This window comes from Paroedura picta, chromosome 9 (assembly GCF_049243985.1).
Source record: "Paroedura picta isolate Pp20150507F chromosome 9, Ppicta_v3.0, whole genome shotgun sequence".
Taxonomy (NCBI): domain Eukaryota; kingdom Metazoa; phylum Chordata; class Lepidosauria; order Squamata; family Gekkonidae; genus Paroedura; species Paroedura picta.
Genome location: NC_135377.1, coordinates 60,413,085 through 60,438,844, shown reverse-complemented (window position 1 = coordinate 60,438,844; position 25,760 = coordinate 60,413,085). Strand labels below are relative to the sequence as shown.

Below are 25,760 nucleotides of genomic sequence, written 5' to 3'. Positions count from 1 at the left end.
ACCACCTCCAAATGTCCATGGCCTTGTTGCCAGTCAGTCTTAGGATCTCCTAGCAATATTACACACATGTTATCATGCAAGAAATAAACAATAATCCTGTGAAGTAGGCTGAGAGAGAGCTGACCAGCCAAAGATGTTCCATGGCAGAGGAGGGGACTTGGAGCCAGGTCTTTAATCTTTCTGTTGGATCCAAGAACACAAAAATGTATCTTGCGAGTGATGAGCTCATCATTATGTACCTTGCCTGTTGAGGGCTAGAGGAGGTCCATTCAGTCTCTGCCTTTTCAGAGAAACATTTCAAGAACCGCCGAAATACCCAAGTAGTCTGTAGAGGGCAGCCTCACTTTGTTTTGTTCCTCCGTCCCTGTGAATGGCTGTGTTCCCTGTGAAAAGTAAGCAAACAGGTTAGTCCTGGATAAACCAAGAGGGAAGGGAGGGTGAAGATGTGAAATTCTGAAGCAGGTTGATACTAGCTGTTAGGGCAGATCTCTCTTCCTCTGAACAGCTTCTTTGTTCCCGTCATTAGCGTACACACTGACTCCTGCGACTAATGGCCCTCAGAAACAACTTTGTGAATGATCGTGCCAAACCCAAACATTCAGTTAATTAGCTTCCCCAATTATTATCTTTTTAAATAAATTACTTTAAAATATAGAGATTTTTAAAATATATATATTATTATTTCATTGCATTATCATCGGTGCTAAGTGCCAGCTTGAAAACCTCGCACAATTTCAAAGGCCTTTCGCCCATTACTTTCTTTCCGCCGTGCACAGATTGGTATCATTTGTACCAACAAGAGTGGATGCCAGACTGCAGCTTTATGGACACGTGGCTCTCCCCGTGAGAACTGCCGTGTTCTGGCAATGGCTCCTCTGTCACCAAACATCCAGAGGCCCATTTATCATCATGCAATCATGCTTCATCATCCTGCCACCCAGCCAACACAGTTTAAGGTTTGCACTGAGGCAGTAAATCGAATTCTGGGCACATGTCCTAGGAAACAACTCGCATTCCACAGGAGGCGATCAGGGCACCGAGGGATTTTGAAGTTTGGGTCTGGCCTGCTCATTGTTTACTTTAGGCTTGATGCAGAGCCCTGGCCTGGAGATCGAGGGAGCTATCAGTTTGGCTTCCCGATAGCTGGTGTTCAAAGAGCTTCTGGCATCCTCAGTTAATCTGGCCATTTGGCAGGTTTCTGGACAATGCTGGAATAAGAGAGCTCCAGATGTGAAATCCTCCACCTCTCAGCTTTTCTGGAAACAGAGATGATCCAGGCAGTTGTGTGATGAATGGTGTGCTACTGTGTATGGAGCTTGTGTTCTTGCAGAGGAGCCAGGTTGTGCTCATCAAGAACCTGAAAACAGGCCGCTGAAGACTGGAAAATTCTTCCAGTTGCCATGTAACTGTTGCCTTTTAAAAGCAGGCACCACTTTGTTTGGCAAGACAATCAATAATCAGCTCTACCGCTTCTTTGCCATTCTGGTGGATTGGGCCTGCTGGGAAGGTCAGGAATCCCATCTGCCCTTCTCAAATCACCTTCCCTTCAGCACCTGGTCACCATGGGGAGGTTACTACTAGGGCCATTTCGCACGGCTTCAAAATAGCACAATGGTTGCTAATTGGAAACGCTACTAATTTGCCATAACCCACGACGTCGTAGACAATCTGCAACAATCCTGAAACCGACCCGCAAAAAGCGCTTCGTTGTAGCGCTTTCAGGGGAATCCAGAAAAGTGGATTCACCCTCCGGATAGCGATACACTCCTGCAACCAATCTGCAACAGTAGCGCTAAAGACCTGTGCGTTACCATTGTTGCTGGTTCTTCAAAGTCCCTCCCCCTGGCTCTCTCCTCCAAACTTCCGGCGAAGCGATCGCCATTTTTTTTTCTCCGAGCGAGCGGGGATAAACGCACCAGCGAGCCTCTTTCTGTTTAGAGGCTTCCCTGGCTTCAGTCCTTCACCTTTAGTCACTAAGCACAAACCACATAAAAGCCCGTTTGCTGAAATAAAGTCCCTTTATTTTTACACATAAATTCAGCCGAAAATCGGGCCCGTGAGAGGGGGGGGGGGTTTATCACTCGAGGCAGCGTGCCAACGATCATACAATCAAACGACAGCTCACATTAGGCAGCTGGATGGGTCTCTCCGTAGCAACGAATCTACCTAGATTCGTTGCTATGGGTCTGTTTTTTTTTTTAAAAAAACCTTTCTTAAAGGGAAAGGGGCTGTTTGGGAGCATGCTAACGGCTGCCCATTGGCTGCTTGACGGCCAGGGGCGGGACGCGCTTGGCAATAGCGCTTCCTTTCTAGCGATTTCTGCCTAGACCGGAAGCCTGTGGGAAACGCTAAAAAACGCAACTGATTCCACTACAAAGGCAGGTATGCATAACGACGAATTCCACTATTTTAAATGGCGATTTTTCATTCCGCAAACAATTTGCAACAAAGATCCCCGTGCGAAAAGGCCCCTAGTTTGTGCACCCCTGGAGAAATACTTCTTTTAAAATAATGTTTCTGAGATGGTGGAGATCTATGTGATACAGAGAACCACTACCAGCATCCAAAATTATAAAGTATTTATTAAAAAGAAAAGGTTCACAAGGATATTTCACAAGAAATCTCCTTCCAGGAGCCTTTCTAGTCTAAAGTCCTCCAAATCTCTGTTCTCTGTTTGGAAAAGAGAAAGAGAGCTTGACCATCCCATTGTTTCTACCTATTAGCATTTTATGAAGGTGAACTGAGTTAAGTTTGAAAAGCAACTGAACTGACTTCTCTCTTTCCTGCCTGTTCCCTGCCCAGGGAGGGAGAAAAACTTTTAAAACTCAAAGTGAAAGTTTTGCTCAATACAAACCTCCAAAGAGAAAATAGATTTCTTCACAGGGACTATTAGCAGCTTAGCTCATAATCATCCAATAATCACCTGCTCTTTCCTTCCTCTCCCTCATTTCTTTGATGCATTTTCTAGCTGATAAATTACCAACAGATAGAGAGGAATGGAACCATCAGGGAGGGGCAGGGTGTAGTGGCAGAGCATCTGCATAGTGTGCCAGAAGATCCCTGGTTCGTGCCCTGGAATCTCCGCTTCAAAGGACTGGGCACTCAGTAGACAGTACTGAGCTAGATGTGACAGTGATCTGATTCAGACTAAGGCAGAGTCTAGAAATATGCATTATATATCTCTGGGTGTTGAGGATCTAGCATAAAGGACCTATTATCAAACTGAGAGAACCACTTGCCTCCCATGGATAGCCCCTTGCCACAATTCCACTATCTATTCTTTTTCAAATTGTTTGCCCTTTATTTATTTATTTATTTATTTATTTATTTATTTATTTATTTATTTATTTATTTATTTATTATATAGTATGTGTAGTGGAGTCAGGGGATACAAGGATTGTCTAGCAGCCAGGCAAGGTGTGTTTGGAGGTAATTTGTCATTTCCTGTCACCACATCATGATCACTAGTATTCTTTGGAGGAACTGCCACTCAAATCCTTGGAGGTCTCCAGTACCAGTACCTTTGGTGCTCTCCAGCAGCTGCCATGGCTGGGGCTCTTCCTCGGCATGGCACTGCGCAGCTGCTGCAGGCAGCGCCCCCCAGCGGGCAGCAAGAAGTCAGGGGTGCCGGCGGGAAAGCAAGCAGAGCAGGGGCTCAGGCAGTGGCAGCGATGTTCCATGCAGATGGGAGGTCCAAAAAAAAAGACTACCCCCCTCAGGTCTCAGCAAAACTGTCAAGCCTTGACCGGTCCCTGGTGATAAAAAGGTTGGGAACCACTGGAACTAAAGACCTCCTTATAGATATTTTTCAGGAAGAAAAATGATAGAGGTGAACCGTAGCCAGGAATCTCAGTGTGATTCATGTGCAGATATATGGCAGCACATTAAAACAATTCCATGGGATGCTCCTGTATCTCTGTATTACTCCTGCATTTTTATTGGGTATCCCATCCTGTTGATTGCGTTGTCTTACTCTTTGTAATCCATCCTGAATCTCAGTGAGAAAGGCAGCTTATAAATAATGTGAATAAAATAAATAAAAACCCATGAGGCCTGTGCCTGCTACTTCTCAACCATTGTCTGAGCTGAAGGGAGTTTATGGGTTATTAGTCAGCATTTTAATTATGAATAATATGGTTGCATATTTTGAATTATGCAAATGGGGCTTCTTATTTATACTGGCTCTTAGGTGATCTCTTGCTCTGCGTTTTGATGACGTTTGGGTCTTTGCATTGGAAAGCTCGCTGGTATAGCCACTCATAAATTTCAACCCACCAAAACGATTACTCAGCAAAAAGCCAACCAATTCTCAAACAGATTTTAAAATATCCACGACACAGCAATAATAAACTTAAAAACACACACACACACATGAAAGACCATGTAATTGGTAATTATAAATGGTGGTTAGGTGGGGAGTCAAAATGACTCAAAAGCCAGATTAAATTAAAAGGAAGAGTGCAAAAGCATGATCCTGATCCTGGGATAATTTCCTTGGGCCAAAGGGATTTCTTCCAGTGGGAGGGGACTTCCTTGCTGACTCTGCTCCTTGGGGCACTGCAAAGGACATGTTGCTTGTCTGCAGTGGAAGGGGGGAAATGATGAAAATTACCATGCTTTTCATTACTGGAAATCTTCCACTGAGTCCAATCCAGTGTGGTTTTTTGTCTTTGTTTACAGCAGCTGCTATTTCATGTCATTTGCTTTCAGATGTCCATTCCTGTGCCATTGGTGCCATAAAAAGCCTCACCACAAGTATGTGCAGTAACTTACGCTTCTTCCCATAGTTGTTGTTGTTGTTGTTGTTGTTATTGTTGTTGTATTTATTACTCACCTCTCCTCATAGGCTCAGACGAGTTACAGTATAGCTCCAATAAAACCCCCTATAGAAACCCCATACATAATACAACAACACAGAACAAAGATGTGGCGGAAAGACTAAAATGACCCCGAACATCCCAACCCCGAACATACTGGGGGGGAGGGAGAAAGAGGATGCTGTTGACATTCACTACTGCTACTCCGATCCTATGGGGGACCCTGATTTTCCGTGTCTCCCGGCCTCAACCAACGACCCTGTGGAAGAGCTCTGTTTTGGAGGCCCTGCGGAAAGATGAAAGATCCTGCAGCTGAATCAAGCACCACTTGAAAGAACTTCTGTACACTAAGAGTTTGATGGCAAATAACTGCTTCTGCTCATTGAGAGATTTGTGTCAACCCCAGATCCCTTTGGCAAGTATGGAAACTGTGTGTGTGTGCGCGCGCGCACCTCCTCCATTATATTCCCCCAAGATGTCTAAGATCCAGAGAGCAAAACTTGCTCAAGATCCCCAGAAGTCAAATCAGTAGACTTGATTTAGAAGGGAAGTTGTAGCATATTATTTGCGAAATTTCTTTCCAGTGCCTAGAAAAATCATGATCCTTTCTTCCAGACTGTTTTGAAATTAGGAATTATATACGTAGACATGTAATGTATAAAATGCACATTAACGTAGCTCTTGTCACGGGTTTTTAAGCACAAATTTGATAATCACCTAACTATATACTGGGATGCTGGTAAAATGGTTAATGTCAAGACGTACAATGGAAAATATGTTGCATGATATTTAGAAAGAAGCTGCGTTATATGGTTCTAGCAAATGGAAGAATTCCTTATGTCCAGACGTTGCAATAAAGCCAGTCGCCTGCTTTAACTCACTCTCCTCTCTTTGCCTTCATTTGTAGGAGATAAGGCATGGGTTACTAGCCATTAGCTCTCTTTGTAATTAACTCTCTTGCACTCTTCTTAGCTCATTGAAGTCAACAGGTTTAGAAGAGTTTTAAAATAATTAATTCAATGATTTAATTAATCAAACAAATCAAATTTTATTTTAATTTTTAAAAACCCAGCCAAATCAGGTGACAAAAAATCTTTTCTTGTGGCCCAGAACTTTGCAAGGCAGAAGCAGTTCTTTCTTACTGAGTAATGAGAATAAGAAAATGACCTTGTGTTGTTGTTTTATAATGAAGCTGAAATTTCAGAGCAAGAGACAGAAACATCTCTGAGCCAGGCAACTCCCCCCACCACAGTCCCACCCCTGTGGCTCTGGCCTTGTGTGAAATCATATAAAAGTGGTGCTCCATTCAGCTTGGTCCTCTGAGAGAGAGATCCAGGCTTGGATTGAACAAATCTGCGAAACCAGAGTCCATTAATTGTTTAATATTGAAAATAGTAATAGAATGTAACAAATATAAAAACACAGGTGACCCAGTGACTGCTGCTAGACCTGGATCCAGTAAGTCCTGCTTCCCCCCCCCCCCCCAGGTATACAGAAAGACCTGACTTGTCTATTGATGACTCCAGTCTCTGGATTTAAGTATTCAAAGATCTGGCCATGTTGAGAGCTCCCAAATGAGATCAAGGCCCTAATAGAACTTAAATAGTTCCGTAGCACCTGCAAAATGAAGCCATCCCGCCAGGCTTTTGGCTAAAGGCCAGTGATTGGGGGGGGGGCTCCCTGCAGCCTGGACCCATCCCTGTCAGGCAACTCCACTATGCCATTATCCCCAAGCTCATGGTCTTCACCTCACTAACTTCCTGCAATTATCTAACGGATCAGTGCTCCCATGTCTGATGCTGACTGTTATGATCTGTTATATGTTCTTAATGATTCAATGTATGTTCCATTTTACTGATTCTGTGTACACCGCCATAGTGAGGGGGGATATAAATTTATATAAATAAAAATAAAAATAAAAATAAATGTGACAGGTGGGGTCCTGCAAGGAACTTGCTGCTGCAGCCATCACACATCCCTACCTTTGCTTTTCCCCATCTCTCACCGCCCCTTCTCTTAGATCGTTTATGCACTGGAGGTTTCATGCTGGGCTGCAGAGTGGAGTTTCAGTCGTGGCAGGTTGCCCCACCTCTTCCTGCACCCACACGGGGGGAGCATTTGGCCTGGTGCACCTCATCCAGCCCCGATTTGTGCTCTTGCACGGGAGCTGGGGCAGTGAAGTTCCCAGTGCATAAATGGTCTTAGTCTCTCCATTGCCCTCTTCTTCTTCCTTCCCTTCTCAATGGGGTCTTGCCTGCTGGCAGCCCAGCTGCCCTTCAGCTTTTCCCTCCAGGTACCCTCCACATACACATTGGCTGGGCCAGAGGGCTGGCTGAAGTGGCTCCAAGACCCCAGCCTCTCTCAGACTCGCCTTCTGTCTGGCCGTCAAAGGGTTTGCCTGGACCACCATCCTTTCTATGGGAAAGCTCTGAGCCCTCCCCCTTACCAGCAGTGAAAAACCTATTTAGCTTCCGTGTGCCCCAATCTACAGATTTAGAGATCCATGAATGGGGTGAGGGGTGGGGACAGGTAGTGATATGTTATTGGTAAAGATTGATAAACTTTAGCACAGTTACAGGTTTTATGAATCTCTCATTAGGGTTGGGTTTGGGCTGACTCAGGATGGGAGACAGGGATTTGGAAAAAGAACCTGACTGTTCCTTTCATGGCTGCTGCTGTTTCCTGACGGGAGTGAGTCACCTGAAGAGTGCCTGTCTGATAGGAATGCGCTCACGAACACCCAGGTAGCTGCCTTACACTGAATCAGATCATTGGTCCATCAAGGTCATTGCCGGCTACTTGAACTGGCAGCTCTTCTCCAGGGTCTCAGGCAGAGGCCTTTCACTTTACCTAATGCTCGGTCCTTTTAACGAGAGATGCCAGAGACTGCAGCTGGCAGCTCCCAGTTCCTCCCCTGATAGTCCACCCCTCCTTGCTTCTCCTTTAAACACAGAACAACAAGCCCCACATGGTCATTATAGGCAGAAATGGGTGGATGGTGGTGGAGACAGTGGTTTCCATTGGCCTTGGGCTCCATCCATCCTGGCTAGTCTCCTTGCCTATTTGCAAATAAAGGAGAGACGATAAAGGTGACCAGATTTTAACATTGGTAAAGCAGGACACCATTGACCGGGGGGGGGGGGGGGGGTTCTTGATTAAAAATTTGGTCTATATGGAGCAACAAAAAGTTTCATAGAACGCATAGAATGCAAAACTAGTATTGTAATATATATATTTTTAATTTCAACATAAGTACAATTTGCTAGGTACCCCCAGATGTCCCTCCAAAAGTGGGACAATCTGGTCACCTTAATATATGGACCCTTATTTGTCTCGTTCTGCCCCACCACCATAATTTGGTTTCACTGCCACCCCACCTCTATGCTAAGCTTCTGCAGTGCCTTTCCAATCCACCTGCCATTGGCATGACAGATTGCAAACATTTGGTTTGCGAAATGTTAATACTTATTATTTGCATTATATCATTCTAGAGTTAAATTCCAGAATCAGTTAATTAATTGTTTTATTTATTACATTTGTTAACCGCCGCTCTTGGATCAGGCAGCCCATAGATTTAATAGAAGAGCTCAGAATAATTCAAATATACTCATGCTTTGCAAAGCAGAGAAACTATGAGCTGAGGACCCCATCTTATTTTAAGGACTGAGTAAGCCGTAAAGGCATTGTACAATCTCTCTTGGAGTTGCGTTCCATGCACCCACACTCAGCCTTGGTCGTTCTGCACTCCTCCTCTTGCTCCATACCCTGAGAGCTACACTGATAATGAGCCGGATGTTTGTGGCTTCACGGAGAACGCCACTCACCCACACAACCCCTCCTGCAGTGGTGTGACTCAGTATTCCATTAGCAGAAGTCACCTGTATTACTGAGCAGTCAGGTTGGATTCGTGTATGTGGAAGACTTTTTACTGCCTCTCTAAACCAATTTGCCCAAGCTGGTTTACAAAAGGAAACAATGGTGCAAACAATGATTGACAACAGTACAAACAACAACTGGTTGATCAAGGGACCTGTAGTATCTCCAAATCCCCCAAATACCTTTGTGTGCAGTGCATTAAGGCTTAATAAACTTTGTATAGCTGAACATTTGAATGACAGGAAAACACTGATTTCTAGAACTTTTGTATTGTGCTGCAATCAGAGGTGGAAGGAGTTCACACAAACAATGGACATGACTTTCAATGGCTAGTAATTCTGGAAAAGGAGGAATTTCAGCAGGAAGTCTTTGGGAAATTATACAGGAACTTATTCACATTCTTAAATATATATTGTTTTCTTCTAATCCTGAAAGAATGAACTGTGTGTTCTTAAGGAATAGAACCAGTTGGAGTCCAGGGGCACCTCTAAGACTCACCCAGTTTTATTCAAGGTGTAAGAGTTCATGCGCACAGCACACTTCCACAGGCACACATGAAATGGGAATTAGAAGCCACATATATTAGCATGTAGCACAATGAAGATATTTAACAGACTGAAGGGTCTTATAGGAATAACAAGCTAAGTTTATAAGGTATCATTGATAGATAAACAGATAAACAAAAATGATAACCTTATAAACTTATCTTGTTATTCCTATAAGGCCCTTCAATCTGACACACATGATCACGCAGTGTACTAATATATGTCTCACCCTCTACCTATATATGTGGACTTCTACTTCCCATTTCATTTGTGTCTGAGGAAATGTGCACGCACATGCAAGCTCACACCTTGAATAAAACTTTGTTGGTCTTAAATGAGCCCCTGGACTCAAACTTTGTTCTGCTGCTTCAGATCAACAGGGTTACCTGCCTGAATCTATCTTCTTTAGAAATAGTTTGTTTGCAGTCTCCTGGAGCACAGGTTTTGTAACGTATTGAATTGGGTACCTGCCCCTTTAAGAGCACGGAAAAGCATTTCCCGCGCACGGGAAGTTTTGGCATGCACTTATATATACACTGAGCTGTTTGTTATTCTTTGCCAGTTACCAGTTGTACTTGTTGCCGTTATTAAAGAGCTGTTGGAAGAAGCATGGCTCTAGTTGCAATATATTATAGGTAAGATCCTATTTAGAAATGAATTCTCTGTTCTTGATCCTATAATGCCTGTGTGTGCATATTACAAAACTTGTATATTTCCAGCTGAGCAAACACCTTTAAATGTATACCACTGAAACACACCCATGATGCAACAGAAAGAGAGAAACCCAGAATCTCAAAACCACCTGACCTGGGGCATCTGCCTTTCGACAGCCAAATATGCTGAACTTTCTCCTTTTCCCAGCATCAGAGAAGTCAGATATGATCTGCAAGGCCATTGCTTCTGGGTGGTTGGCCTTAGAGAGGTGGTTCCTGTAGCTAAACGGCTGCCACTCAATGCAGATTTGTGTTTTAAAAGAATTTGGACAAATTTATAGATCTATCAATGGCTCCTAGCAATGTTAGCTCAATGAACCTCTATGTTTAAAAGCGGCATATCCAGTGCTGGGGATAATCAACAGGGCTATGTCCTCCTGAACTATCCATCTGGCTCCCAAGCCCAGTTTCTTCTGCCTCGCCTTCATCAGTGACTACAGACAGGGCTCTTTCAATTGTGGCACCATTGGAATCCCTTCTCTTGCTTGAGGTCCACCATCTTGCCCTTTAGGCCATAACATTTCCTTTAACTCAAGTAAGTGATTTATCTGTTTAGCTGCTTTATGATTTGCTTCCGGCATGAGGTCTATTTTATGAATATCTTTGTGCTTTTTTATGTCCATTGTTTTAATGGTCTGCTTTTTTGTATTGTTAGCTGATGGTGATTTTATGATCTTATGGTGCTTTTTAACCTGTAAGCCCCCTTACAGGACTGTAGCAAGGCACCATAAAAATCCCCTAAATCAGGGGTAGTCAACCTGTGGTCCTCCAGATGTCCATGGACTACAATTCCCATGAGCCCCTGTCAGCGTTTGCTGGCAGTGGCTCATGGGAATTGTAGTCCATGGACATCTGGAGGACCACAGGTTGACTACCCCTGCCCTAAATAACTAAACATGGAGACTTGTTGCCTTCGTACCTCAACTTCCTGGAGACGTTTTGCTTTTTGAGAACTGTTTCTCTGCAGACAGATTAAGGGGGTGAGCTATGTGGGTTGAAGGAGCAGAACAAAATTTGAGTCCAGTGGCACCTTTAAGACCCATGAATTTTTATTCAAGGTATCAGCTTCACCCTATCTGAAGAAGTGAGCATGCACATGAAAGCTCATGCCTTGAATAAAACTGTGTTGGTCTTAAAGGTGACCCTGGACTCAAACTTTGTTCTCTTTCTCTGCAGAAATTTAAATCTGTTTAAATCTGTTGCTCTCCCCTGTGCTGTCAAATGGTCATTCTAGACATGTGGGTGCCTGTTCTGACTGAACTCAACTCAGGAAATAACCATATAGAAATCCTAGGAAAGTGAAGGAAACAATTGTAAAAAGGAATTTAAATTAGGTAGGAGTCACTGTGTTGTGAGGTTACTGTAACTGTTATTCACCAGTGAATTACTTACACAGCAAATGGATGTGAATGCTCTCATTAGATAATATAGATCCATTGACGAAGAAGGCTTTAGGCAGTACATATGAGGAGATTTTGAAGAGATGGTGTAGTGGTTAGGAGAGGCGGGTCTGAAGAACCGGGTTTGATTCTCCATTCTTCCACCTGAAGCCAGCTGGGGGACCTTGGGTTAGTCACAGTTCTCTCAGAGCTATTCTCATAGAGCAGTTCTCTTAGAGCTCTCACAGCCCCAACTACCACACAGAGTGTCTGTATAGGGGAGAAGAAGGGAAAGGTGTTCATAAGCTGCTGTGGGGGTCCCTTTGAGTAGTGAAAAGTGGGGTATGAGAAACTAAATCATCTTCTCTCTTCTAATTCAAATGTGGAGAATTGGGTTTGATTCTCCACTCCCCTAAATGCAGCCAGCTGGGTGACTTTAAGCTAGTCACTGTTCTCTTAGAGCTGTTCTCTTAGAGTGTTCTTGGTCCCCCCCCCCTACATCACAGGGTGTTTGTTGTGGGGAGAAGAAGGGGAAAGTTGTTTGCAAACCACTTTGGGACTCCTTAGAGTAGTGAAAATGGAGTATGAAAAACCAGCTCTCCTCTTCTTAGCATTTTGCCATGACAAAGGTCACTGGGTATCCGCTTTCACTCTAACTCAGGCTTTCTCAACCAGAGTTTCGTGATATGACCATATATGGGTCATGTTGACCCCTCCCCCCCACGGCCAATGATGGGCCTGGAGGGAGTGGGAAGGGGAGGGGCCCCAGGTGGGCGTGTACACAGCTCTGCTTCCCAACCATATTCTGCACGATTGCGCCACTTCTGGGGTTTCTCAAAGGCTGAAGAATGTTCCAGGGGTTTCTCAACAGTACAAAAGTTGAGGAAGGCTGCTCTAACCAAAGTCACAAGGCTGTTGTGAGGGCAACATGGAGGAATTCTGCCTCCCACCTGGAGAAAGGGTGGGGCAAAAATGAGATGGGTAGGAAACAGAGAGATTCCAAGAATATCATTTGTGTTTTTGAGAGCACTGTTCCATCTCCAAGAGTTTTACAGCCCAGTTCCACAATCCACCTAAGCTGCAGTACTAGGAATGAAGCTATTTTATAGCCTATTAGCTGGCACATTGATAAGCGAGCAAGAACTGTTGGGCCATGCAATAGCGCCGAGGGAGTTCTGAGCCAATTCAAGTTGCTGTGCCGATGCGGTTAATCAGATCTGCATTTCTACACAGGCATCAGCCAGTACTGCTGTCTCATAGCATGAGTTATCTCTGCTGCATGGCCCAGAGGTGGAGGGGCATGCACTGGAACCAAAGAATGGCACCCTGTCCTACACCCAGTCTTAGAGTGATTTATGGCTCCATAGGAAGGCAGAGTGGCCGGGCTCCAGGCGGGCAAACACAATACAAAAGGAACTCTGAAGAGAACACAAAAACAGTACTGAGAGTACAAATTAGGCGTGGTAATCAAGGGTTCGATATATTATCAGAAACATGAACGCCACGCAATAATCAATATTACAAAAATGTAGGCCCATGAAAGGCGGAGAATAGTGGAACATACAGAATAAAGACTCTTACAAGCCACAGAGCCAGACACGGATTGAATGTAGCACTTCAGTGCTACACTTTGAACACAGCGCCACGGCGCCAAACAGCAGTATATTTTTTTTAATTTAGCATTATATTTCCAAAGTGCTTCATTACATTTGCTTTACATCGTTCCTTGTCTACATTGTCGATTCCTTATATGGGCCTACCACGGGCTGTTAAGTGAGAGGGTTTATTCTGTATAGTCCACTATTCTTCGCTTTTCATGGGACTCAATTTTTGTAATATTGATTATTGTGGAGCTCATGTTTCTGATAATATATCAAATCAAACCTTTGATTACTATGCCTGAATTTGTACTCTCGGTTCTGCTTTTGTGTGTCTGGAGATCTCCTGGGATTACAGCTGATCTCTAGAACTCCTACCTGGAGATAGGGATGCCAGCCTTCAGAAGGGACCTGGGGCTCCCCTGGAATTAGAGCTTATCTCCAGAACACAGAGATCTGTTGGAGGGTGGACTGTGTAGCATTGTACTTCACTGAGGTGGACTATGTGGCCTCGTACCCCACTCTCCCTTGCTGTTGTCTCCAGGCTCCACCCCCAAATCTTGAGGAGTTTCCCAACCTGGAGTTGGCAACCCAATATTACAAACAATTACACCTCCGTAACTTTACTTAGAAGTAAATTGGGTTAGAATGATGTAGCTCGACCTAGGGTGGCATTGCTAGCCCTCACAAAGCTGTCTGCATTATTGCTCTGTCCAGTCAGGCAATAAAAGGAAAGCTGGAGGTAAAGCCGTAATGTCCAATGCCTGCCGCATGTGATACAGAACAATACAGAGGCATCACTACTGGTTTATTATTGAATAATGAAAGATTGATGGGCTGCCTGGCTCCTCTGATCGTCCCAAGGCAGTTTACAAAGTATGCATGCCAGCATACAGAACGCCAGAAACAATTAAACTCCCTCCAAACATCACAGGGAAACAGCATCCTGAATGAATCACAGAATCACAGAATCGCAGAATCATAGAGTTGGAAGGGGCCACACGGGCCATCTAGTCCAACCCCCTGCTCAACGCAGGATCAGCCCTAAGCATCCTAAAGCTGATGAAGTCGTACAGATGCTGGAACGAAGAGCCTCTGCATCGATATCCAGGGGTAGTCAAACTGCGGCCCTCCAGATGTCCATGGACTACAATTCCCAGGAGCCCCCTGCCAGCGAATGCTGGCAGGGGGCTCCTGGGAATTGTAGTTCATGGACATCTGGAGGGCCGCAGTTTGACTACCCCTGGATATGACCATGCTGCTGCTCTGTATAGCACCTGAACGGGACTGAATATGAATCACACAACTGACTTCAGTGCACTTGGAGGGGTGTGACTCTGCCTAGGATTGCGCTGATAGTGTGTTTTGTATCAGCTAATGGGAACAGAGAAGTAAACATGAATGACTGCATCTGTGCCTTTTGCACCAAGCAACATGTTACGTTTTCTAAGGAGTTGGGTCTGGGTTCTCCAGTCCTGACTTTTGACTCTGCCGCTACACAGCAGCTGCAGGGAATGGCATATTAAAAGTCTGTGGGGATCAAATTTGGCTCAAGACCACAGGGGGTTCTTGCATTCCTCCAAATGCTGTTTTTACAAGCTGAGAAGTGCCCTCAGGGAGCTATTGCCCCATTTTGGAGCTGCCTGTGCATGGGAAGGAAGATTGCTTGAATGAAGAACCGAACAAGCCTTTAAAAATGTATTACAAAAGCATGCCTGAACATTTTTACTTGTCTCCGTTTTTTAGGATTTTATTTGTGTGTCTGTCATTTCACCAAAGTCTCTTGCTGTTACTGACACAGACGTCTCACTCTTTTTAAATGTTGAGTTACTTGGTGAAGCTTGTAACATTAAATTCCCAGTTTCCCTTTACGGATGCAAGTCATCCTCAAAATTCTAGAGAGGAGCGCAAAACAAGGCCTCCATCCTGACTACCAGATTCCATATCAACACTACCACATTGAAACAGGAAACTGAAGCGGTTTATGTCTTGCAAATCAATACAAGAGCTAAGTGACATTAGCTGCCCCTCTATGGACTCTGACCCCTCCCCAGCTTAGACCTCCTTGGTCAGTGGGATCCTCCTTTTATTTTTGGCTTAGTTCTAATAAGCGCCCCCTTTTAGAGCCTAAGTGCCAGGAGATCTGGAATGTAGGGAGTCTCATAAAGTCACCTCATTACAGCTGTGAAGACCCAGGAAAGAGGCAGGGGGTGCTGGCATTACCAACTGATGAAGTGCAATCTCCCGCCATCTCAGGGTTCTCAGTAACAATAAGGGCTTTTCTGCACATCTTAATTTTAGCGTCATACTTACCTTTTGAAGACGTTACATTCCAGGCGCTCCGCATGACGTTGCCGACCTCCCACATCCAGATAGCAAACTGCTTGCTATATCTGCCATTTTAAAGCATGAGTTGGTGAATCCCAAAAATTGGATTCACCAACCTAAAAAGCGCTATCCCCAAGCAGACAACCAGCAGGCCAGCAGTCAAAGAAATGAATGGAGGCCAAGAAATGCTAGCTCCGCCTCCAATGTCCCACCCTCGCACCCACCTCCCTCTCCCTTCTTCCGGGGATGGGAATTTTTTTAAGGCGAACTGCCTGGAGCAACAAATAGGTGGACAAGTGTGCAGGCAATGCCAGAAATATTTTTTCCCAAAGTTGTGACACAAAGCATGCCTCTCTAAAGGTTAAAGGTAAAGGTAAAGGTATCCCCTGTGCAAGCACCGAGTCATGTCTGACCCTTGGGGTGACGCCCTCTAGCGTTTTCATGGCAGACTCAATACGGGGTGGTTTGCCAGTGCCTTCCCCAGTCATTACCGTTTACCCCCCAGCAAGCTGGATACTCTAAAGGTTCCCCCTCTCCAAATCAGAAATGTGATTAATTTTTATAAGTATCAAGACTTGTGATTCCATAAGAGGTGGCATTCAAAAAGCACTATGCATCTATGATTAGATGCATAGGCAATAGTGGGCATCGTGGGACGTTTACAACATGGAGAAAGGGGAGTGGATACCTGGCTTGATTGACAGGCAGAAGAGAATCATGTATAAGGCGTGATGCTCTCTTCTGCCATTTCCAGCAGTGCTTGTGGAGGGTGAGAAGCACAAAAAGGCGGCAGCACAGATCTGGCTCACTTCAGCTTTATTCAAGTATGTTAATCATGTTACCTCATCTAGCCTCTTTGTGTCTATGCAGATTTGGCTCACAGTAACCTAATGAGCGTATTTTCCCTTTTTTCCCACCAAAGTTTGACAGCTGTTACCTTTAAACCAGACGGTGAGATTCAAACTTTGTATGTTGGACCAGTCATGCTCCTGGGAAAGTGGGCTTCCATGTCCAGCAATGGGACTCTTCCCCATAAAAAGTTCACCCCAAGTCAGGGGAAAACGTGCCAGGTTTCCTGTTGTCTGGACACCTCCTGCAACTGCAATGCAGGATTTTTCTCTTTGCTAAGGCAGCTCCTGGTTCTGTTCCTTGGACCTCTCCAGACCTCAAGCTCTAGATTTCAGGTCATGTGTCCCTTCCCTAGAAACTTCCCAGTTTCCTCCCTTTTATAAGTGTGTCTACTTGTTGGTGGTGAGTTAGTTCTCATGTGCCCAGCGTAAATTTTTTACATTTTAACTTTATTTTATATGCAGTAAAGCTATTGGCTTGTGTTTAAAACTATTCTCTCAACTTTGTCTCTTTTTTAATACCAAAATCATAGGCCAAGGTCCTGTTTTATTCCTTTTAAAAGCTGTTTTCTCCTTTGCTGGGCCCACTTTGGGACTTTTCCTACCTGACATATCTTCAGGATAGAAAATGAGCTCAGCTGGATACCCAAATGGAATGTAAACTGAATCATCATCGCATGAATTGCTGTTGAGCAGATGGTAAACCCCAACTTGCATGTGACTCTGGAATGCAATAAAATCAGGCTATTCTGGTAAAATATTTTTACTTCGCTTAACACCGCTGACTAGAACTGTAGGCCTGATCTTGCTCATAGAACTAATCTCTGCACAAGCAAGGCAGGAGAAGCGGTAAAGAAACTTATGACATAGCCATGAAGAAATTCTAGTATTTGAATTATCACCAAAAGTAGAAGGAATCTTCCCCTGCCTCCCCCCGGCCGCCTTTGGTTATAAAGACGGTCAGTTAATTCTACACTGTAAAGCCCTGGAGAATTGTATGCAGCCAGATATATTAAGACTGTCCAGATTTGCATTTCTTACAGGTCTAAATTAGCTTCTTGTGGAGCAGAGTCGTAAGGCAGCAGACATGCAGTCTGAGGCTGGGAGTTCAATCCCAGCAGCCAGCTCAAGGTTGACTCAGCCTTCCATCCTTCCGAGGTCGGTAAAATGAGTACCCAGCTTGCTGGGGGGTAAACGGTAATGACTGGGGAAGGGAATGGCAAACCACCCTGTATTGAGTCTGCCATGAAAACGCTAGAGGTCACCCCAAGGGTCAGACATGACCCAGTGCTTGCACAGGGGATACCTTTACCTTTACAGGTCTAAAATTTTTCCCCATAGGAATGTTTTGGAGCTATATTGATTATCATTTTACCTCTCATTTGTTTTTAAAGGGGGGAATGTAACCCAGTGAGAAAAAAGGGTGTTTTTTGTTTTTTTGCAAATGTCAGAATGCATTCATAAAGATGTAGAAGAAATTCAAAAGCTTAAAAGGGAAGCACAGATCTAATGCTTTCAAAGGTTCATCCTTTTATTCTGAGGAGGGGGCTTTCTGGCTCCACCCCAGAGACAAAGGGGCAAAAAGTTTCCCCTCATAGCACTGAAAGAACAAGGGATTTTTAATCAAGCTCTCTTACTTTACAGCTGACTGTGAGTCTGGTTGTGCTCCCATGAGCCTGCATGTGTTGGGCGTATTCTATATTTCTTCCCTCAGCTGTGGGAACAACTAGGACCACTGGAAATTATGGCCACGGTTAATAGCACAGCAGCCTGTTTTCCTCCTTTTAGCCTTGTCAAGTACCAGGACGACTGCTAAGCCTGGAGGTCAGGCAAACTGCCCCCAAGAACAAGCCTCAACTCTTGCTCCTCCTCCTTCCCTAGGGTTGCTAACCTCCAGGTCAGATCTGGATTGGGATACCAGCCTCTGAGTGGGACTTGGGGATCCCTGGGAATGACAGCTCATATCCAGACTCTATAAATCAGTTCCCCTGGAGGAAAAGGATGCTTTGGAGCAGCCTTTTTAATCTTTTGACTATAGAAGAGCCCCTGAAATAATTTTTCATGCTTCAAGGAGCCCCAGGAAGAGCTGTTAGCTTGCCACACCTCCCTGCCACGCCCCCCCAGAAGTGACATCACTGCCCATGTTAACAGGCAGGTTCAAGGAGGACTGAGGGGGAGAGGTAGGAGGCTGTTTTAAGTGGGAGTAGACTTGAGGGCGCCACCTCCTCCCAGATGCAGACACCACAAAAGAACTCACACTTGGAAGGGGGAGAAATGGAAGCAGCCAGTCCCACAGCTTTTGACTGAGTCCATTAAGGCAGGAGAGGACAGACCACAGACCCTTCCCACCGAGCCCCTGCAGTTCCCTGGGGATCTCCGGACCTCTGGTTGGGAATCCTTGATTTAGAGGGTAGACTCTATGACAGGGTACCCCAAAGGTCCTCCCCAAAGATTTCCAACCTGGAGCTGGCAACACTATCCCTTCATTTTTAGCTGGTGATCAGGAAGGACCTGGCAACCCTAGGTCTGGAGATTTCCTGGTATTCCAACTGATCACGAGATAACAAATAATATCTTTGGAGATAATCTCTGGAGAAGATCTCTGGAGAAAATGGCTGCTTTGGAGGATGAACTCCAGGGCATTCTACTTCCCACCATCCCCAAGGTACCTCCCATTCTGATCCCTGCCCTCTCAAACTCCACTCCCAAACCTTCAGGAATCTTCCAACCATGAGCCGACAACCCTATTCCTTCCCCATCCTTCAGGGTTTTTTTTTTCAGACTTTCATAGTCCCTTCCCTTGGAGCAAGTAGGAGAAAGCTGGAGATTTTTGTCAAATATTCCAAAAGTATTATGTATTTTATTTATCAAAATGATAATTAGATCCCTGGCACTCAGCTTTAAAAAGCTTTTGAGGCAGCTCACAGCACAATATATAAAATGAAAGTATTAAGTCAACTTGTACAGAAAAACCCACAATATCTAGGCCAGAAGAGCTAATGGTACACGATTTATTGGTTCACCAAATAATTTATAAGGTTTTTGGATATGTTATATGGAAACACATTAGAGCAAATGTGCTGAATGTTGTGTAAAGAGATTAGAACAGGCTTTCTCCAACAGGGTTTCATGGCCCTGGAAGTGTTTCCAGAATGGGTGGGAGTCAATTTTATATATTTTTAATTTGTTAAATATTTATTGGCTGATATGACCATACATGGTCATGTCGACCTGCCCTCCCAATGATGGGCCTGTAAGGGGTGGGAAGTGGAGGGACCCTGGGTGGGTGTGTACACAGCTATGACTCCCAACCAAATTCTGCATGACGGTGCCACTTCTGGGGTTTCTTGGAGCCTGAAGTATCTTTCAGGGCTTTCTCAATGGTAAAAAAAGTTGAGAAAGGCTGGGTTAGAATGTCATCTCATCCCCCCCACCCAGACCTCTGTTTAATTTATGACTCTCAAAAATTAACGGAAAAGCTTTTCCCGGTGAGGCCCACGTCAAGATGGCGGAAGTGGAACAGAAGAAGCGCACTTTCAGGAAGTTTACTTTCCGAGGTGTTGACCTGGACCAGCTTCTTGACATGTCCTATGAGCAGTTGATGCAGCTCTACAGCACCCGCCAGCACCAGTGTCTCAACCGTGGCTTGCAGCGCAAGCAGCACTCACTCCTGAAGCGCCTCTGCAAGGGCAAGAAGGAGAAGCCCCCCATGGAGAAGCCCGAGGTGGTCAAGACTCACCTGCGTGACATGATCATCCTTCCAGAAATGGTGGGCAGCATGGTGGGCGTTTACAATGGGAAGACCTTCAACTAGGTGGAAATCAAGCCTGAGATGATTGGCCATTATTTGGGCGAATTTTCCATCACATACAAGCCTGTGCACGGCCGACCTGGGATTGGGGCCACCCACTCCTCTCAGTTCTGAAATAAAAGAGGCTTTGGGAAGAAAATTTCTACATGTAAATAAAGGTGTTTCCCAACAACAACAACAACAACAACAACAACAACAACAACAACAACAACAACAACAACAACAACAACAACAACAACAACAACAACAACAAAATTCACGGGGGAAAATCATGGTAGAAAAACACCCCCTGGTATTTGGTAACTGTGATGATGGCTTACAATCAAAAGAAAGACCAAGAAGGACCAATGGTAAGAGCTTTGTGAGCCACTAAATTCTGCATACTTTATTAATATGTGCCACTTTCCTCCTCCTCCTCACTCAAGACCAAGGCCATGGGGGCAATAGCATACTTTAACCCAAGCAGATAAAGGTGGTTGAAAATGTAACAAAATGTTAAAATACTGACAGCTAATTTAAAGCTGTCACAACATAGGACATGGAAAGTGCAGAATAAGTAACCTTTAAGCATGTAGAGAAGAAATGAACCATCCAGTCTGGTGATAATGCCCACGGCTGATGGAATTTAAGTCCAAGCTATTAGCTATCTTGGTTTATCTTCAGTTTATGTAACAGCGGTTAAGACTGGAATCCTTCCTTTGGTTATAAATGCCTTGATATAGTAGAGAGAATTGCAGAATTCAGCTTGATAAGAGAAGAGAGATGGCAGCTCTTAGCTTAAGTTTAGGGAATGTTAAAATATGGCTCATTTCTGTTTAATAAAGTGAAGCTTTCAAATAAACGAGGATAGGGTGAAGGAAAACAAATTCTATGGATGAGTTAAAGTTGGTTACAGCAGGGGTAGTCAACCTGTGGTCCTCCAGATGTTCATGGACTACAATTCCCATTGTAGTCCATGAACATCTGGAGGACCACAGGTTGACTACCCATGGTTTACAGCACAATCGTGAGCAGTGCTATACCAGACTTTAATTATATAATGAATTAATATAAGTGTGCGTGTTGTTTATTTGACCACTGAAGAAAACCCAAAAGGTAGAAACTAGAAACACGTAGAACATTTTATAGGTTGCTATAAATGAGAAGTTATGGTTTTAAATGGGGGTATACTCTAATTTATGTGCACTAGATAATGAATAATTATTTTTTGTTTTAATCTCATTTTTGGTCAACCTTCACATTCCTAATTTGTACAGGCACAGAAAGCCTTAAGATATGTGTATGCCCTCAGCTCTCCCTGGATATGTCCTAAACACCATGCCATAGGTGGAGTAAATGATTTGTCCTCTCTACTTCTTGGTTTTCTTGGAGGACAGTGACTTCCATGTTGATGAGGAGCTCACTCCTCCCTTCATACTAAGAAACATAGGGAACATTCACTGCTTTCTTGAGATCAAACTATTTAGGGTGGGTTCCAGCCTGCCATTAGGAGCAGTGGGCTACAACCCTCTCCTCTATACTTGACCAGTGAATTCACAAGTATCTAAGGCAAGCTTTCTCAACAGGGGTTTTGTGAAACTCTGGGGTTTCTCAACAGCCTTGGATGGATTTTGTCAAATGGGTGGAAGTTAATTAATTCTAACGTATTTTTGGAACTTAAAAAAAGAATGGGGTAATATGACCATATATGGTTATGTTGACCCACCTGCCCTCCCCCCCACAAATGGCCAATGATTGGCCTGGAGAGGGTGGAAAGGGGAGGGGCCTTGGTCATAAAAATCCTTGCTGGCCAAGGCCCACTGTGTATGACTGGAGTTCAGAGAGGTAAGTACTCTCATTTTAAATTAACTGTGTTGGGGGGCAACGGAGTGACAGATGTCAGCCCCAGATCTAATCCCGGCCCAGTAGAGTAGGCTGCTGGGCTGTTTCTGATTTGGGGGGGGGGGGGGCAGAGGCAATGGAATATGATGTCACATCCAGTGGGAATGTCTGAGTCATAGCACTTCTGGTAAGATGTGACTTCTGGGTGTGTCACAGGGAGGTGTGGCTTGCTGACATAATTTCCGGGGTTTCTTGAAGCCTGAGGAATGCTTCAGGGGTTTCTCAATGGCAAAAAGGTTGAGAAAGGCTGCTTTAAGCTGTTGGAATATGCAAAATCTGTACTGTGCATGATTCAACAGCATATACAAAAATATTCTACTAAGGGGATTGGAGGAAATGTGTTGCTAGCTTAGTTTGTTATCATTATCATTATTATCATTATTGGCTGCCTCTCCCTAAAAATAGGCAAACATCAATAAAAACAGTATAAAACATTTGATATTAATCTTACAAATTCTTTATCCAAATACCTTCTTGAGTGCCCCAGATCTAACAAGTTGGGTCTGGATAATTCTGGCATTGATTTTGTGTCTGGATTTCAGGATGGAAGTGGAGGTAGGGGGAGGGGCTCTGTTGATGTCATATTGGCCTCAACCAGATGCCTGGTGGAAGGGTGTCATCTTGCAAGCCCTTTGGAACTTTGTCAACTCCTACAGGGCCCAAGTCTCAGCCAATCCAACCACGTTGGGGCAGGGAACTACCAGTAAATTGGAATTCACAGAACAAAATGCTCCTCAGGGAACCTACTTGGAGAGGCAGTCCCTCAGATATGCAGGTCCTAGACCATGTAAGGCCTTAAAGGTTAAAACCTTGAACTTGACCCAGAATTCAACCAGAGATCAGGTCGAATATGCATTTTCCATGAGATCCTTGTGAGGACTTGGGCTGCTGGGCAGCCTCAGTCTGAACCAGCTGTGGTTTCCAGATCAAGGGAAGGCCTGTGTAGAGTGAGTTACAGAAGTCTAGTCTGCAGGTGACTGTCATGTGGATCACTGTGGCTAGGTGTTCTGGAGCCAGATAGGGTGCTAGTAGCTTCGCCTGCCAAGCTATCTTTGTGACCTGCACCTCCTTAGTAAGGGAGGCATCGAAGATCACCCCAAATTTTGGACAGTGCTTCCAGATGAGGGAGGCATGCTTTGTTTTCTAATCCTTTCCTGCCTAGCCAGAGGACCTCTGTATTCAAGGGGTTTAGCTTCCAGCGGCTTTGTTGGAACCACTCCCTCACAGCTCCCAGATATTGGCCAAGGATTTTGGTGAAGCGTTTGGCTGGTCACTCATCAACACTGGTGGCACACTAGCCCATATCCCTGAACAAACTGTCCTAGAGGGACAGATGTAAAATAATACTGGGGAGAGAATCACGCCCTGCGGTAGTCCACATTGAAGTCCACAGCAGCGCAACAGCTCTTTCCCAACAGCGACCTTCTGTCCACGACCTTGGAGAAAGGAGCCCAGCCACTGCAGGAACTTAGATCAGGAACTTCCTGGGGGTTTTCATATACTCTCCCCCAGGGTCTTGATTGGCATTTTGGAGACTTCATGCTTTTTTGAGTATACTTCCTCCCTCCTGAATAGAACAGACACAGTTTCGTAGAGCCTGAAAGACAGAGCCCTCCCACCTGGCGTTTGGTTGAGGCCAGGGCAAGAGAAGATTTTCTAAGCACCAACCCTGAGAAATCTGACTGCAGTGGGGGGATTTTGAGTTGGGTTGCTTTTAGACTGTTGTATTTTAAATGTATTCACGTTGCTAGCTGCTGTGGGATGGCGGGTCCAGGAGCAGCGGTATACAAACGCGATTAATAATAAACAAATAAATAATGAAGACAACAGAATAGTTAGACTGTTAGTTAAGACCCTCTCTTCCTATAGTAAATTATTTCTCTTCTAAACAAAACTATTTTATTCTTTTAAACAGCCGGGTGCTACGCCCCTTGTTGCAAATTTAAACCCTGCCAGCATAAGGCATAAGTGTTCAACGGTGATGACAAGGAAAGAGGAAAGAGGAAGTTTGCTATGCCTACCTCTGTGTGGTGACCCTGGAATTTCTTGGTGGTCTCCCAATTGCAAGGGCCGCACTTCTTTCTTCATCTGAGATGACCCCCCCACACACACACACACACCATTAGTGAGATTCCCCTCTTATTTTGGACTTTCCAACATTGGGATATCCAGGAGGTTTCTGCCCAGCCCATGGAAGGATTCATCTTTTCCCTTTTTTAACTCAATCAAGAAAAGCAGTCAAGTCATTGATTTACACCCCATCCCGTTTCAGGGCCTGTCTTGACTCACCCAGACTTTTGTGTCAGTGCAGCTCTGGCTCATTTCAACCTCATTAAAGTATGTTAATCATGTTGCCTCACCTAACCTCTTTTTGCCCATGAAGATTTGGCTCACAAAAGCTGACAGTGTAGATTCTTTGCGTTTTAAAGTCTTTTACTTTATTTTGTATGCAACCAAGCTATTTGTTTGGGTTTATAATTGCTCTCACCCTTACTTCATGATTTCATTGTAGGGTTTCCATACCAAGATCCACTCTGGTATACACAGACCTACGAAGTCCTGAGTTATTCCTTGTGAAACCAGTTTTTAAAGCTACTTTGCCCTTCTTTGACTCCAGTTTGGGAAACAATTTAATTATTAGAAGAATGGGGGCAGTTTAAAGTTGTTCCTTTCTTTTAAAGCTAATTTCCCTTTCTTTGGGTCCAGTTGGGACATACAAGTAGTTACCACGGTCAACCCCGCTTAGCATCCAAGATCTGATGAGACTGGGCTAGCCTGGGCCATCCAGGTAAGGACATAGGTGCTTTCTCACATTTAGTGCTTCTGTTATGCTTTCCAGGTGGAGACATACTAAGAGGAGGAGAAGATTTTTCCAGCAGAAGTACCCAGAGAGAGAGACAAATGGGATAAAGTTTCAGGGGTGCGGGTCACTTTGGAAGACCATAAAACTGGGCAAGTCATGTGCTTTACTTCCTGTATGATGTTCGGGTTATCTTTGGGTGGGTTAAGGGAAACGCAGGTGGAATCTTTGCCTGTGGGCCTGTGAGTGTTCTCAGTAGTCTTATGTTCCAGCTACAGGATGGACCATAGAGAGATCTTTCCCTTTTCTTGGAAAAGAGGCCGGGAGGTGCAACCTTATCCTTAATTATTGGGATGTAAATCAACTGTGCTGCAGATTCAGCTGTATGACAACTAAGCTTTGTTGGGATGTGCAAAATCTATACTGTCCATGATTCAACAGCATTAAAAGAATATCCTGCAGGGGGCATCAGAGGAGATTATACTTAGCATAGTTAGAATGGGAACTTCCTGGATTTTTTCAAATACTCTCCTTCAGTGTCCTGATTGGTTCAGTTAGAGACTTCCTGCCCCTTTGAGCACACTTCCTCCCCGCTTGCCTCCAGACATAACAGACAGAATGATTACAGACAAGTTAGAACAGTTAGCTCTCTCTCTCTCTCTCTCTCTCTCTCTCTCTCTCTCCCCCTCCCCCTTTGTCCTACCCTCCTTTCTATACAAAATTGTTTCTCTTTGCAATAAAACTATTTTATTATTTTAAGCCTTCAGGTGCTGCGCACCTTTGCATATCGAACCTCTACTCACAGACTAAATGTCACACTGTCTATGTTTTTCTTCTTTTGTCTGTGTGCAGCAGCTCATCCATATATCCACAACTCAATCATGTGAAACCTTTCGACTGCAGACAAACCTTGGGATCATTGTAACATCACCGCCTATGAATTTGATCCTGCAGGGCAACTGAGACATCTGGTGATTTGAAACATTGGCATCGGAGTCTTCTGACTTAATCCTGAGAACATAGATGTGGGAGGGATCTGTGCTGCAACTTGATCAGAAAGGAGTGCTTAAAAAGTGCATCCAACAGGCAGAGAACAGGACTCTCTCCCTCTCCCTCTCCTTCTCCCTCTCTCTGCTTAAGCCATTGTTTCTCACCGGAATAAAG

The 25,760-nt window shown here is 44.5% G+C and overlaps 1 long non-coding RNA gene and 1 pseudogene across 1 annotated transcript; both read left to right on the top strand.

Annotated features, from left to right (window-relative positions):
- The first annotated feature begins 9,785 nt into the window (after positions 1-9,785).
- LOC143844263 (uncharacterized) lies at positions 9,786-25,760 on the top strand. The gene is made up of 3 exons (XR_013233900.1): positions 9,786-9,873; positions 24,636-24,748; positions 25,449-25,760. It is a non-coding gene; the product is annotated as an uncharacterized LOC143844263 (long non-coding RNA).
- Positions 19,589-20,029, top strand: LOC143844262 (small ribosomal subunit protein uS19 pseudogene; annotated as a pseudogene).